Source organism: Argiope bruennichi, chromosome 2 (assembly GCF_947563725.1).
Source record: "Argiope bruennichi chromosome 2, qqArgBrue1.1, whole genome shotgun sequence".
In the NCBI taxonomy this organism is placed as follows: domain Eukaryota; kingdom Metazoa; phylum Arthropoda; class Arachnida; order Araneae; family Araneidae; genus Argiope; species Argiope bruennichi.
In genome coordinates, this window is record NC_079152.1 from 36,292,696 (window position 1) to 36,308,192 (window position 15,497).

The following is a 15,497-nucleotide window of genomic DNA, read 5'->3' on the forward strand; positions in this document are numbered from 1 at the left end:
TCATGAAGAATTTATCGATAAGATATCCGTTAAAGCAATGGTGATGCAAAAGTAAAAGAAATATCAGATTTTAAAACGAAGAATATATTTGAATAAGATTGCCACTTCAGATACGCAGGTACTTCTGTTTAGACGAAATATGACGATAATAATTGATGAAAGAAATGAAGAATCGTTTGTTAAAAAAAGATGCAGTAATCATTTCTTCATGTTATCATTCGATATATCTGCCAGGGTTTAAGAGATTTCTCAAATATCGATCTGTTCTGTAAAACAAAACTTTTTGTAATCATTAAGACATTTCCCAATGCTAATTTAGAAATATATATCAGATATCGAATCATTTAAGCAAAACAATTTTTGCAAAGGGCTGTAATATTTTTTATTTAATATAGTATTTCATTTTTTTTTTGAAGTTTTACAAGATCATAAAAGGGAAAGTTGTTTCTATATTAAAGGAACATTTGCATTTAAAATTAAACGGAATAAAAAGAGTTAAGATATATTCCGATCTATTCATTTTTAAATGAGGAATGATAAGAAATGACGATGTTCGTCAGTATTTTGAATATCGGATAATATCGTGAAAATATCGTAATAATGGTAATGGACACGTTTCAATTGGGTTTGCAAAACTATAGGTACTTTTGGGAGTAAACGGCACTTGCATTACTTCCGGTACTTTTTGATTTCCCCTTACTTTATAAAGATAACCAAATAAGTGATGTTGATATGATTTCTGAAAATATTTCTTCTTGTGTAGTTTATTATATTTTCAAGAAATTATATTAAAAATCCCTGAATTCCTCCTCTTCGGATTTTTAAAATTACTTTTTTGCTCTACTGTATTTGTTTAAAATTCTTATCTAAAAATTATTCAAAAAAATATTATTTATTAAGAAAATATTGATGTCGATAAATTTTCGTTCGATTTTTTATTTTTTATTTTTCCTGTAATAAAAAAATATCCACCATGATATGCAATGCAATTTTCTCGAAAATAAAAAAAAGAAACTTTGAACCTCAAAGCAAAAATATCTAATTAAAATATCAAAATAAGAAATGCTTAGTTAAAATTTTGTCTCCCTCGCATTGCTAGTTTTTAAAACAATATAGTTGTAACAAGATGTATCCTTCAACAAAATATTAAAAAAATTGTACAATATTAATTTTTTTAAATTTTTCTAAACTTAACTAGCAGCTGGTAAACATTTCAAAGTTTCGAATTTTAAGAATCTTAACAATATTTTAAATCAATATTTATTTATGACACTCCATTCATTTAAATACAGTCTAATACATTTAAGTAAGTCAGATAAGATAGGCAAACGAAAACAACTCGGGCAGTTATATTTCAAAAGTAGAATATTTCTTTTACTAAAATAAATAATTCATCATAATATTTTATAATTTCTATAAAGTGTTCAGGAAAACAATTTTGGAAAACATATGATCTTGTAAAAACTCATATTAAAAAAGTTGATAACTTTCCCATTTAGTTTGTTGAACTTATTTAAATTCTATCGAAGAAATTAAAATATGTAACCGACCAATTTATCGCTAATAAGTTGCAGAAATGATTTTCAATTTCTCCATTGAAAAGAATTGCATTCCACGAAAAGAATTTAATGAAGTAAATAAAGAATAAATTTTTAAAAGATTAGAATTAAAGGATAATTAAAACTTAGAATTGAAATGAATTTCAAAACTTATATAGAACTTAATTGTAGGTTGTTATTGAAAGAGAATTTAAAAGGAATTACTTGAAAGAAAATTTACCTACGCATATTGTTATCTAAAGCAGGACCACATCATAAGAAATGAAATATCAAATTCTGGTGTTACCAGTTTAGATACATCTAGATGAATGCAGCGATCTAATAAAAATGATTCTTTTCAATTTAAAATAAGATTTAGAAAAAAATGACATGTAAGAATATAAAATTTTCCATACCATCTGTTAAATCAGAAAGGACAAAAAGCCAATAACTCTTTTTTATTGCATATATTGCATTACTATAAACTGCATTATTTATTAGACAACGCTGCCTTGGGGGAAATACGAATACTGCCTAGGTTTGGTATTATATGGACCATAAAAATTCGTAGTTTGATTACATTAGTCAAAAATTATTACAAACCAAACATTATACCCAGAAACGTTTATAAATTTATTTCAAATGCAACTAAAAAATGAATTATAGAACCACAAAAAGGCTTTTTTTATTATTCTCAGCATAAATTTCTGAATTTATTGATTGTTTAACATGACCAATGGATTTACCATTGAACTGTACAATGTATAAAAGGACCAAGCTACAATATTTCTTCACAGATTTGCTTTGCAATAATCTTCAACAAACGCCTTAGAAAATGCTATCTGCCACTCAAGTCTTCGCAGCTGTCGCCTTGTTGGGCATGCTCGGTAAGTAGAGCATTTAGGTTTTATAAATCAGTAGTTCTTTTGATAAATTTATCCAATGTAAAACTTTTCTTGAAATTTCACCAATTTCAAGCGATATATAAAAACTGATAAACCAAAAGAAGTAGAATTTCAAACCTGTTTGACTTTAAAAAGTAGCTTGATTCGTATTTCCAACAATCGAGTTTTCACCTGTCTCACGATATGCATACAATTCTATGATAAATATTTCTAGTCAATAAACAAAATAATTATTGTTATTCAAGCAGTTTTTCGTTGCTTTCCTCGAATTGTATTTGTTATAAATGAAAAGTATTTTTTGTGTTGTAACCAATGGCGAAATGTTTTATATAAAAATCTATTGCTTGAAGTACATTAAATCTAAATCACTATTTATAAAAACACAGACAACCACTGATTTCCTTCATTCTATTTTTATGTTTTTACATTCTAAACATTTTGTTAAATACTGTCATATTTAGACATTTTTAAATTACGAAATTAAATTTTAATAATTTATTTTATGGTAAAGTTTCTAAATTTAGTTTTGATTTCATTTGCAGTATTTGTATCTATTTATATACGGCACATAATATGCTCTAAGTAATAAATTATTAGTTAATTTGATATGATTTATTGAGTAATTTATTCCATCATTGCTTCTGTTTTAAGTTATTTTGTATAACCATTTTATCATAAAAGTTTAACGGTTGATGCTTAAATTATGTATAAATATATCAATTTAAAATGGCAAAATAGTAGTTACCAATTATCTTTCTTTATTTTTTCTTATAAACATTAAAAGAAAAATTGTTTTTTCCCAGTTCGGCCATAGAAAGGCAGATACATTGTAAGCAAATAGATGTCAAATTTAAAATTATCGTCTTGTGTAAAAATGAATTGCTTATCTTTGTAATTATTTTTTTTTAAATTTCTGCTAGTGATTCACACATAGGAAAAATACTATTCAATGCATTACGTTATGTATCATTACTTATTTAAGTGAATAATGATGGAATTTTATTAATAAAAGTCTATATTAAGTTACTGAATAGATTTATGCTAACACACATAAAATAGTAATAACTCTCAAATTCAAAGAAGCGGGATATATATTCCTAATTTTTGTCTTTTTAGGATTATATATTTGTTCAAATTCAGAAGCCTTTTCATATCTGAACTAAAATAGGATACATTCATGTTTTATAAATGGTGAATATATAATTATGCAACATAATATCAATATTTCTTTCCTCCAGATAAAAATAGTACTTATTACAAATACGTTTGGTAATACTATAAATTAATGCGTATAACAATTTATAAAAGATCCTAAATTATTTTCATTTTTTTTCAGCTTATGCTGCTGCTGACCCAAGTAAGTAAAACTGGGTTTTATTTCTTTTTTAATCTTCAAAATTTTACTGTAACAATCGGAATATTTAATCTAATATTATAAATAATAACACCGAAATAATATAAACAAAAGAGCAGATTTTTCAATAAATTGTGAATAACAGTAAATATTTATTTTAATTGCAACTGCAGTAAATTTGAAAAATTAAATAAAGGTTTCTTGTTCAGAAACTAATAAATTTATAATATTCCAAAATATATAATATATTTCATTAAAAAATGAATTAATATTTTTTTAATGCTTGTACTGCAATAAAAATGCATACTACATTTAAAAATGCTTTAATATGTGGTTGTCTTTCTTGAAAAATACAAATTCAAACTGCTAGAAGAAAAAGTTATGAATGAAAAATCAACTTCTTTGTAAAGACATTTAACTAAAACAATATAAATTTTTAAAAATCATATTTCAAAAGGTGTCATTTAGAATCATATACTTACTAAGTAAATACGCAGACTCAATTCAACTACTTTAAACATGCTTTGGAGCTATCGTAATTTAAAATGATGCAAAATGTTGATCCGCCAAATATTTTTCAGCTTTAATCATATAAAAATACGTTTTATAGATAAATATTTTAACGCTGTAAAGGATCACTAATAAAATAGAAAGATTTATGTTCAGTGTAAAATATTAAAATTAAATTTTAGCACATGATACTTTGTTGAAAATGAAATTTCAGTTTTGAAATGATGTTCACGAATTTAAATTTTTCCTTCATATTCAAATTCGTCAAAAATGATTCGAAGTGCTTTATCAACAATAGAGATTCTTTAATCAATTGAGCCTAATGCAGAATAATAATTGTTGGTTATTGAAATTTTGAATTAATAATTGTAGAAGGCATTCTTTGATTATTAATGTGTGGTGATCTAATTAATCATTACAAGAAGAGAAGAACAATTATACAAACTACTTTTAACAATTTAATTTATTGACAGTGAATATTAAAATTAGAAAATGTTAATAATTTTGCAATCAGATATATAATGTTATTTCCTTTAATTTATATATTTACTTTAATTAATAATATTTTCTTTTTTGTCCTTCAGATGTGTTTGACGACATCGAAACTGGCTTGAACCATATTATTGGACACGACAAAAATCATAACTAATGTGATGATTCTTTCCACAATATTTAGTTGTAGAGAATTTATTGGAATGCAATAAAACAATAAATCATCTTTGATGAATAATATAGTCTTTATTGAATCTTGCTGATAGTACACATTTTTCTAAAATAGAATATTTTTGGAGCATTTTATGCTGAAGATTTTATATCTATAAAAATTCACATATTAACTCACCTGTTCCTTTATAGTCGCGACCTTCGAATACAAAATAAAAAAATATATATATTCATTCCATTTATTTTGGCATTATATCATAAATTTACTTCGTAGCGTCTTCGAGATCATGTTTTTATTTTATTGTATGTGAAAATAAAGAAATATTTTTATTGTACGTAAAAATAGAGAAATATGGAAAGTCCTTGTAAGCTTTATTTGCTTTAGAAACAATTTTGATCCGATTTCAACAGTTTCAATTAGTTTTAAATATAATATAATACATAAAAATGAAAATACCTAAAAAAATTGAATTCTGTTTGAGCAGGAAGAATTAGTGGGATTTGTTCCTAGTTAGTTTAATAATTAATGTAGAGAAATGCTAAAAGAAAACTAATTCAATTTTCTTATATCTAAGATTTATCATGATTCCAATAATTGTAATTTTTTTCATATTTTTGAAAAACCCTATTTAAGGTCAATTTAGGTATCATCGCGCCACCTCAGCCAAAATCTTAACTACCAGTTGATTGATATTTTTACTTTCAACTACCATGCTCTTGTCTTAATTAGAAGGTTATCTTTTTGGGAAAAATAGGAATATAGTATACAATTTTCATTTGATATACCTTTACTCTTGACTGCACGTAATTTACATATAGCAGAATTATTTCATAATTTACATATATCACAGAGAATTCCCTACCATGTAATGACAATACTTTAAGAAAGGTTTGTAGTGAAAGCTTATAAGCCAATTAACAGCTTCGCTACCGGGGCAATTGCTTTTGTATCGTGGCCATGTTACTGGGCTGCGAACCACAAGGTCCCAGGTTCTATCCTCGCGCATCGCAAATCCGCTACATTGGTGACTTCGGACGATGAACCTTCATAATTCGTACATCTGTTGTGGCGCCATCTACCCACAGCAAACCAAAGTCGTCGGGCTCACTTGGCGCAGCAACAGCAACCACACAAACCCGCCATAACGCTTGGCGCTACTCTAATGAGTACAGGCGCATTAGACTCAACAGCTAAATACAACACCACTCAACAACCATATCGTTCGTCTCACCTCCGACTCACTGGAGGGAGAGTCTGTAATGAAAGCTTATAAGCCAGTTAACAGTTACGCTACCCCGGCAATTGCTTTTGTATCGTGGTCATGTTACTGGGCTGCTAACCACAAGGTCCCAGGTTCTATCCTCGCACATCGCAAATCCGCTACAGGTAAAATGTAAGAAGAGGCTATGTTACAGGTTATTTCAAGGCCACAATCCTGTAAAATGATCTGTATTTGCCATTAAGAGCAAAATGAAATCAATAGCACTGGCAGAAAATGGTATCCACAAATATCTCAATTCCGGGAAAAAACTATATATATATATATATATATATATATATATATATATATATATATAACAACATTATATGACTTGTCTAATACCTATAGATTTGTTACGCTCAATACAGTTCATTGACGGGAATTAGAATTTCTTCAAGGAGACGATATGCTGGGCCAACCATTCCGCCTTTGATAATGGGTGGCTTTCTCCTCTAATTTAAGTTTGGTTGAGAATACTGTGACGAGAGGCTCCAGTCATCTATTTCAGTTTAAATTTTGGAACTTAGAACAACTCTTCAAGAATACTCACTTGATAAAGGAATGCTGCGCTGTCCTTTGCGCTGTCTTTCATTATCAAATGAAAAACAGCGCACTGACTGCCTTGATACGCATAGAAATCAATTTATTAATCAGCCAATAACTAATGGCGTCAGTTTTCCTCAACTAGAGATCTATTCTTCTTTTATTTCATTCCCTTATTTTTTTTTTTTTAATTTGACGGGGAAATGACAATAATTTTAAAGCATTTTTGTTTGTATTAAGCAAACAAAAATGTGTCCTTAATACAAACAATAAATAATACTATAAAATTATTGTAAAACTCTCTATTTACAATAATTTTATCTTTGTTTCATATTGATTCAATTCTCGCATGCTACCATTATGTTTAATTTATGAGAAATATATTTTACAAGAAGTCAACTTTTAGGGAAAATCTTGACTTAAACAGCATCATAAATTTTTCAATTTTATGAGGTTATTTTCATTTAAGTATTTGAAGATCAAACATGGTTTTCTTAAATAATGTGAATTATAGTTAACTTCTCTTACACCAGAGCCACAAGCCTCAGTATAAACACTGAAGTTTCAGAATAGCTAATAGGTCCGATCGATATTAAAAGAGGTCAAAGATACACTAAATAAAAGAACGCATGTTATTAATTATTTCGTATACCATTAAAAGTCCTATAGATCAGGTACGAGTAATTAAAGCTTTTCTTTTGAGGGTAAATTTCATTTTTCAAGCAACCTTTGATGACATAAGCTACAAAAGTAGAAATGAACTGTATTAGAAATAATATTTAGTTGTACATTTTCAAGAAATACAAAAGATATATTATTTTTCATTGTATATTTCTCAGAAGTTTTACGAAAATATAGTAATCGACCTTCATAAAATCCTCATTCTTCAAAAATGAAAATCTTATACATCTTTTTGAAAAAAATAACAATGTAGTGTGGAAACGTTAATAATATTTTATTTTTATTTTTAAAACATTTATAAAAAATGAAAGAAGCTATTTGCTTTAAAACATGTTAATCTGTGTATTCCAATATTTGAAATTAAGATTAACATCGTATTTGAGCGCAGAACCATGCAACTGTTTATGGTGCCAATATTATATCTATGGTCAAAACTTATCTTATTCTTCTATGACCACAAAACTGAATGAGAGATTTAGTGACTATGCCTTTATCTAACTATTACAGAAAGAAAGATCCCCTTTTTGAATAAGAATATTTGAAAGCATCAAACTACTAATCCTTCCAAATAAGAAGCTATTTCAGCATTACTTAGTGAAAAACAAGGGAATAAATTTTAATCCAAACTGTTGAAATAGATATAAATTTAGAGATAAGCAGATTAGCAGTGAAAATTCTCATATATTTTAAAAGACAAACATTTGAACAAAATTTGAAAGCTAAAATTGGGATTGCAAGTACAAATTAGAAAAAAGGCTGGAAATTATGAGGCAGAAAAATTGCTGCAGAATTAGCAAAATACTTATTTAATGGCGTAAACATTCGCTTCATAAACTCTAAGATCTTCAAGATTGAAATGTGAGAAGTAATACAATGAGGTACTTATATTACTTCTACTATTTTCACTATAAGTTTTCTGACTATAGTAAGTCATATTCTGACTCTCCGAACCACCCGAAGGTACACGGAAAAAGAAAATTCAATGACTGGACCGCCGCAACAGAAACATAGACTGGAACTGTGGTTAAGTCCTAAGGTCCTACCCTTCCCGAAGAAAGTAAGTTTCATCATCGATGGGAGGTGCCAGACTCCCCACCTATTTGTGTACCCTACAGGATGACGAGATCCAACTACCATACCGGAAGCATCTCATCCTCATTTCGAGGTGCTCCCCCGGGTGGTTTCTTACTACAGTAAGAAAATCTTCGAACACATTTTGAATAGTTACTGAAAAGCACTGAAAAAGAAGAGAATAAGATCTAAAATTTTAAAGAATTTACTAACAATAAAAAAAGAGGAAGAGACTTCATCATTCCAAAACAATTTAAAATAATCAAACAAAGATAGTTTCATTTTCCTTATCTCGTAATGATATCTCTAAGATTTCGCTGACGCATTCTATACAATTTCTTGTAAACTTGCTGGCGTATTTTATTCCTTTAATTTCAACATTCTTTACTTAAAAGTCTTGTTTTAATTTCGATGTACTTTTTTCTATAAGTTTGATCACAGAGGTTTTTAACGTGATTATATGCTTTGTTTTACAAGTTATTATTAATAAGGTAAAAGATTATTTCGTACATTTTTCTCTGTTTGAATTTGTCCTTAACTTGAAAATTGATGTCTTAAGATGTATCTTGCTTCTTTTTCTTCTGTTAGCCCTATTATGTTAAGCTTTTAAAAAATTGATTATTAGGTTGACAGCTTAATATTGAAATCGAAGTTTCTATTGAAATCTTTTTCCAATAGCATCCAAATGTAAGTTTTTGATTTCCACCATTTTTTATGAGTTTATACAAAATTACCCTCGGAGATGTTGATGATTGGAAAGCGCATTTAATATTGATGTAATGCTTGCAAGGGGTATTTTTCAGATCAGGTTTAGCATCATAATAACATTGGATGATTTGTTGTCTCTTTATTGGTGTTAGATTTAGATATAAAATATTTAATTTAATTGTCAATTGCTTCGAACTAAATTCGAATATTCGTATTTTGTGTTATGAAATAAGAAATAAACATTAGTTTTTTAAAAATTTATTTTTAAGAATAGGGGCAGAAATACCGGATGGATGTCCCAGTGTTTAAACAATTAAGCATCGCAAATAAGATTATAGAGATAATCTTTTATACTAAAAAGTAGCCTTAAATAGAAAGCAACCAGAGATTTAGTAAAAACATTTGAAATGGCAAATGTTTTCTTGATATATATTAGAACATGCATTAATCGTCTAATTAAAAAAAAATACCGATTTAGTTTCATAAGGACTCTTGAAATTCATGCTTCCTGAGTGACGATTTTTTTCGATGTATTAAAGGAATTATTTTTGAACAGGTAATATAACAAATGACATTGTAAATGTTTAAGTATTGTCTATGAGCAAATCATCAAAAATCAATAGATATTTTGGCGTAATTCACAATATGATTTTTCAGACGGACAATTACAATGCAGAAATGTTTTTAACAGAGAATAGTTGCGCAAGCCAACAAAATCATTTATGGTTCGGTTTCAGGAAGTTTATAAGCCAATTTTGTTTAGTGCACCCTTGTTGTATAGAGCCGACCTCCCTGCCACCACTTAATGAAGCAGTTTCGACATGTATTTATTTCGGTGCACTGTTTTATGTTTAAATAGCGTGCTATTTTCAATACTAAAAATTGTTTATCTATATCTATATAGGCCGAGTGTATCTAAATTATAAAACATTGGAAATTTTAGAAAATGACCTCAAATAGAAAAGTCATACAGAATAGAAAAGAAAGAAAGAATATTCTTGGGAGTTCTTCTTTTGAAAGACATGTGATGAGTGAAAATAATACGATGCTCTTGATGGCAAAGATTAAGATCAATCAAGAGTTTATATGGTTAGTTGGTTGGTTAGTTTGGGTTTTTTGGCACAAGAACCATTCCTGGTCATACTGCGCCATGCTTATGGTAACAAGAGTTTATATGGAAAAAAATAATTGTTACCTATCTTCTTGATCAGCAAGTTGTCCACTCGAAGCTTCCTTGAGTCGTTTATCTGTGAGATAATAGACAGTATCAATACCTTTGAAGTAGAGAACAGTATCCTAACCAATATAATATTGTTGATGAAGAAAGAAACGTTATTCTTTGATTCTTAGTCAGAAGGCAGAATGGTACTTGCCTCTGCTCGCTATATTGTCACAGTAAATAAATCAATTTCAAAGAATATCTTTTCATCATAGTAATTTGTTTACAAATAAATTACAAAAAGAATCTAAAATAAATTAAGAAAAGAATAATAATTTGAAAAGTTCCGTGAATATTCTATATCAGGGAAAATGATTTCAGCAGCCCGAAATAAACTGCAGAGAAAAGCAATGCCTTTGAATAAGAATGGAGTTACCAAACAGATTTAATACAGCTGATGGTGAAAGAAATAACATTTATGGACTTTGATTTAAACAAGGCAGAATAATAACAATTGCAGTCTGTAAGTAATCACTTGGGAAGTGATATCCCATTAATAAAATAATTAAAAAGAAGACCGATAAATTGATTCCGTATGGTGCCGAAATTTGATGTAGAGATATTGTTTTAATAAATAAAAAAATTGCAGCAGATGCAAAGAGTTCTGTTATCAAAAATAGCAAAAAGGTATAGAACTATTTCCATTGTCTTTCCAACTGACAATGGAAATCACTTGGAAATCAATGGAAATGAAATATAAATTTCTATCTGAAAGCAATTCACTTATGATTAACAATAGAGAATATATACCAAAAAATTAAACACCTAAAAAAAAACTAAGACATAAATATAAATATTTTTTCGCAAATAAAGAAACAGCTAATTTGCTTTAAAAAGATTTAAATTACTTTAAACTTTATTTTTTATTTGCAAACATTTCATTTTCCTTTATACGCACTACACTTTATTAAAAAAAATATAATTGAAAGAAATAACTGAATTGGGATTTTGGAAACAGCCAATGCTTATGCAAGAAATGCACATACTATAAACATTTTTGTCGCAAAATTTGTACGATAAAATTTATAAATGAATAAATTTGTATCATAAAAATTTGCTCTTATATAAGAAATGCATTACTCTTTTTGTACAAAACTGAAGCTAATTTTATCGGATCTACGCTTTTGTAACACCTTATATTGGATTTTATCTCCGTTATATTAATTTTCGGAATTTCGTTTTTCTACATAAAATGCTAATATGTAATTATATCATTTTATTTAATTTTTGCCATAAAAACAAATTTGCACTGATAGAAGATTCACTTTACTGACTGAATAATAAATCAAAATTAAAATGCTTCGTAAATATCCAAAATTTAAAATTATTAATATCAATTTCCAGGCGAATTATTCGAAATAAAACTTGACCTGCATTCCCTCGTTCCCCAAGGAAATGAATACCCTGTATTTATGTTATTAGAAAGATAAAAAAAACATATATAGGGAGAAAAGTCCAATAAAATAATTCTTAATCAACTTAAATTAAAATATTTGTCTAAGCAATAATACATCAGATAATAAATTTATTCAGTCAAATTCAATTCAAAGCCATAAGTTTCTTTTATTTCAGATTATAAACTCAATAAAGTCATTCATTAAAACAGCATTACAAGCTAACTGGGGTAGTAAATTGAACATAAATGTTCATAGTTTAAGTGTATTAGTCTGAAATTAGAGCAAAAAAAAAAACTTTATATCCTCAAAAGATTTATAGATCTATTTCAAATATAGCTTAAAACATGGATTATGGAACCTCAGTGAGTACTTTTTTTATTGTTTTCAGCATAAATTTTTGAATTTATTGACTATGTGACGCAGTCAATCTAGCTGCATATTGTATAAAAGGTCCAGGCTGCTGTTTGTCTTCACGGATTTGCTTTGCAATAATCTTCCACAACCACCTCTGAAGATGCTCTCTGCTACACAAGTATTCGCAGCCGTAGCCTTACTGGGCATGCTCGGTAAGTAAAATATTTTATTTTTGTTATGGTTGATTTAGGATTTTTTACAGAGTAAATCTGTTGTAGTTTAAGACTGCTTCAAAAATTTTACAATTTAGACAGAGAAGAAAAAGCCGAAAAGCATAAGAATGTATGGTTCAAAATATTTTATTTTTACTATACGGTATGGTTCATTTTTCTGGCAACGGTATTTCCAACTGTTTCATAATGTATACACAATTTTATTATGCATATTTGCAATTGATGAAAAAAAAACACCTTATTTTCTCTCTAAGTGAATTGAGGAAGTATTGTCATATAAACAATATTTTATGATCTTCTGTAGAAAACACGATTACACTTTTTTTTATGGAAGCATGCAGGATCAAAATATAATAAATGAAAATTTACTATATGAATTGTACGTTAAGGATATTTTTATTGAAAGAAATTTAGCGTCAATTGTTTCATATATATTTCAGATGTTATGCAATTTTATTAAAATGTTGCCGCAATTAATAAATATCGTTATATTTTTAAATAAGAAAGCAAACTTCTCAATTAAAACATTTCTTTTTTTTGTTCCTCTCATAGACAGACCATTATAAAATTTAATTTCGCCTTGATGTATTCGGAAGTATCAGTAAATCCTTGTTTAGTTTAAAAAATAATTTAATCATTTCGGATTCATATTCATGTGAAGTTATATAGAAAAGTAACCTTAAGGCAAAAGTAACTTTAAGGCAAATCAATTGGGCAGCTTAAATTACTTTATAAATTTATTTATTTCATTTAATCTTCCATTCAATCAGTTTTCCTGAAACTCAGGAAAAACTAATGGAGGAAATATAAATAAATAGATATTGAATTTGAAATAAATTTAAGTCTAATGTCTTATCTTTTGTAAAAGTGTTTAATCTTTTCTATTTCGATGTTACGCCAAAATCTTTGGCTAGTAATTCATATATGAAAAAAGAAAAAAAAAACATGCACAAATTTATTGCATTAAATAATGTGTCATTACTTAATGAATTTGAGTTTGCTGGATTTTCACTAATAAGGGACTGTTTTTATTTGATGAATCGATACGTTCAAGAAAGATGAAAAACAAATTATAAATAGCAATTTCTTATAGTCAGTAAGACATTACTTTTATTGAAATTTATTAATAAGAAGAAATTAGGTTTTTTTTACCAAATTTAACAGCACTTATATTATTTTGAAATTAAAAATAACATTTATATGGGAATTACTTACTGAAATATTAAGTGACTAGATGGCTGAAATATTACAACCAAAGGAGATTTTTCTTTTCATAAGAAAAGAATAATAATTATTGATTTTCTTTTCATAATGTCAAATATGTATTATAATCTATAGAAAAGCTAAATTATCTTCCTTTCTTTTCAGCTTATGCTGCTGCGGACCCAAGTGAGTAAAAGCAGTTCAGTCACCATCTCAATATTTATAATTTCAATACATTTATCTTCATATTTTATATAAGTTTTTAGAGTATAATTCTTACGCTATCCTTTTGCTAGAAGTAACGAATTCTCAATAAATCAAGGATTGGAGAAATGAATTTTATATTTAACAACAAAGTATATATTGCAAAAAATCATATATCTTCAATTTTTCCTTTCTTAAAATTAAATATAAATTCAAACTACAAGAATAAAAATTAACGAAACATAATCTATTTTGTTTTATAAAAAGTCTGTAAATTATATTGATTTAACTGAAAAACATCTCAACTGTTATCTTTTTGTGGAAAAATACCAGCTCATAAAATGTACAAAATTAATTAAAGCCTAACGTATTATTTATATTATACATTGACATATTTGTATCATTTTCAGCATTAATGCTATAGAAATGTCTTATTAATTTCAGAGTTTTTAACGGTGTTAAAATTACAGAGAAGTCGGTAATGCAGAGTATTACAGTGCTCATATTAGAAAAATTTAAATAACTTAACTTCAAACCATAATTTGTTTACAATCTAAATGTCAATGTTGAAATAACTTCATGGATTTAAATATCTTTCACTTGATTCTAAATTCATTAAAGATTCGAAAGGCTTAATGAAAGAGATAAGATTCCTTAATTAATGAAACCTTCTTTAACATAATCATTCATGTTTATTAGAATTCTAAAATGAGAATTTTAAAGGGCATGTTCTGTGAATTATTTATTGAACTTCTAATTTAACATTACGAATTCAACGAAGTGGAAAACACTTTTGTTAATCACTTTTGTCACTTCAAGGAACGGATAAATAAGGTTAAAATAATATGAAGCATAACCTTAGAGGTATTAGAGGTATTTAATGCTTTTTACATCAAAGTTAATTAAAATTACTTTAATAAAGACTTTCTTTTCTTTGTTAATTAGATGTTTTTGATGATATCGAAACTGGATTGAACCACATTATAGGACACGATAAAAGTCACAACTAAAAGAGGAAATTCTTGCCAGAAAATGCAGAGATTGTATGAGGATATGAAGAAATAATAAAATGTTTTGATTAAATAATGTAGTCTTTATTGAATTTTGCCATCAATACATATTTTTTTTTAATGTCGGAGTGTTTGGAGACCTTTCACTAACTAAAATTTTGTAGAAATAAAACTTTGCTTATGGATACAGCGTTTACTTTTAAATTATAGTTTTCGAATTCAATTTTAAATCATTCTGTGTGTGTTATATATAAATCCAACCGACTATATGATTTTATTTTAATCTAACAGGATTAAGAAATTAGGACTCACAATTTGTTACTATCTCTCTTGTTTTACTCTTTTTCCTTATTTTACTGTGAGCTTTTATTAAGCAAAATGAGACTCTTTCTTGTTCATAAATGTGTTTTTTTTTGTCCTTGATATATTAAGTGAGAGGAACTAAGCACATATGGATATATGTTTCTTTTTTCAACAGACAATTCTAACCAGCTTATTTAAGCAAAATTCAAGAAATTGTTAAGTATTATTTCGTTATTTCCCTTACAATATTATTTAAAGAAATTAATTACTATACAACCTCGCTAACTTCCTTTCTTGTCTGGATAAATATTTAAGATATTTACAACCTAATTGAAAAAA

The 15,497-nt window shown here is 27.3% G+C and overlaps 2 long non-coding RNA genes across 2 annotated transcripts; both read left to right on the forward strand.

The window, feature by feature from the left end:
- Positions 1-2,271: 2,271 nt before the first annotated feature.
- On the forward strand, positions 2,272-5,037 carry LOC129961749 (uncharacterized). Its single transcript, XR_008783824.1, has 3 exons — positions 2,272-2,425; positions 3,780-3,800; positions 4,892-5,037. It is a non-coding gene; the product is annotated as an uncharacterized LOC129961749 (long non-coding RNA).
- A 7,285-nt stretch (positions 5,038-12,322) lies between these two features.
- On the forward strand, positions 12,323-14,931 carry LOC129962016 (uncharacterized). Its single transcript, XR_008783868.1, has 3 exons — positions 12,323-12,417; positions 13,807-13,827; positions 14,791-14,931. It is a non-coding gene; the product is annotated as an uncharacterized LOC129962016 (long non-coding RNA).
- The last annotated feature ends 566 nt before the right edge of the window (positions 14,932-15,497 follow it).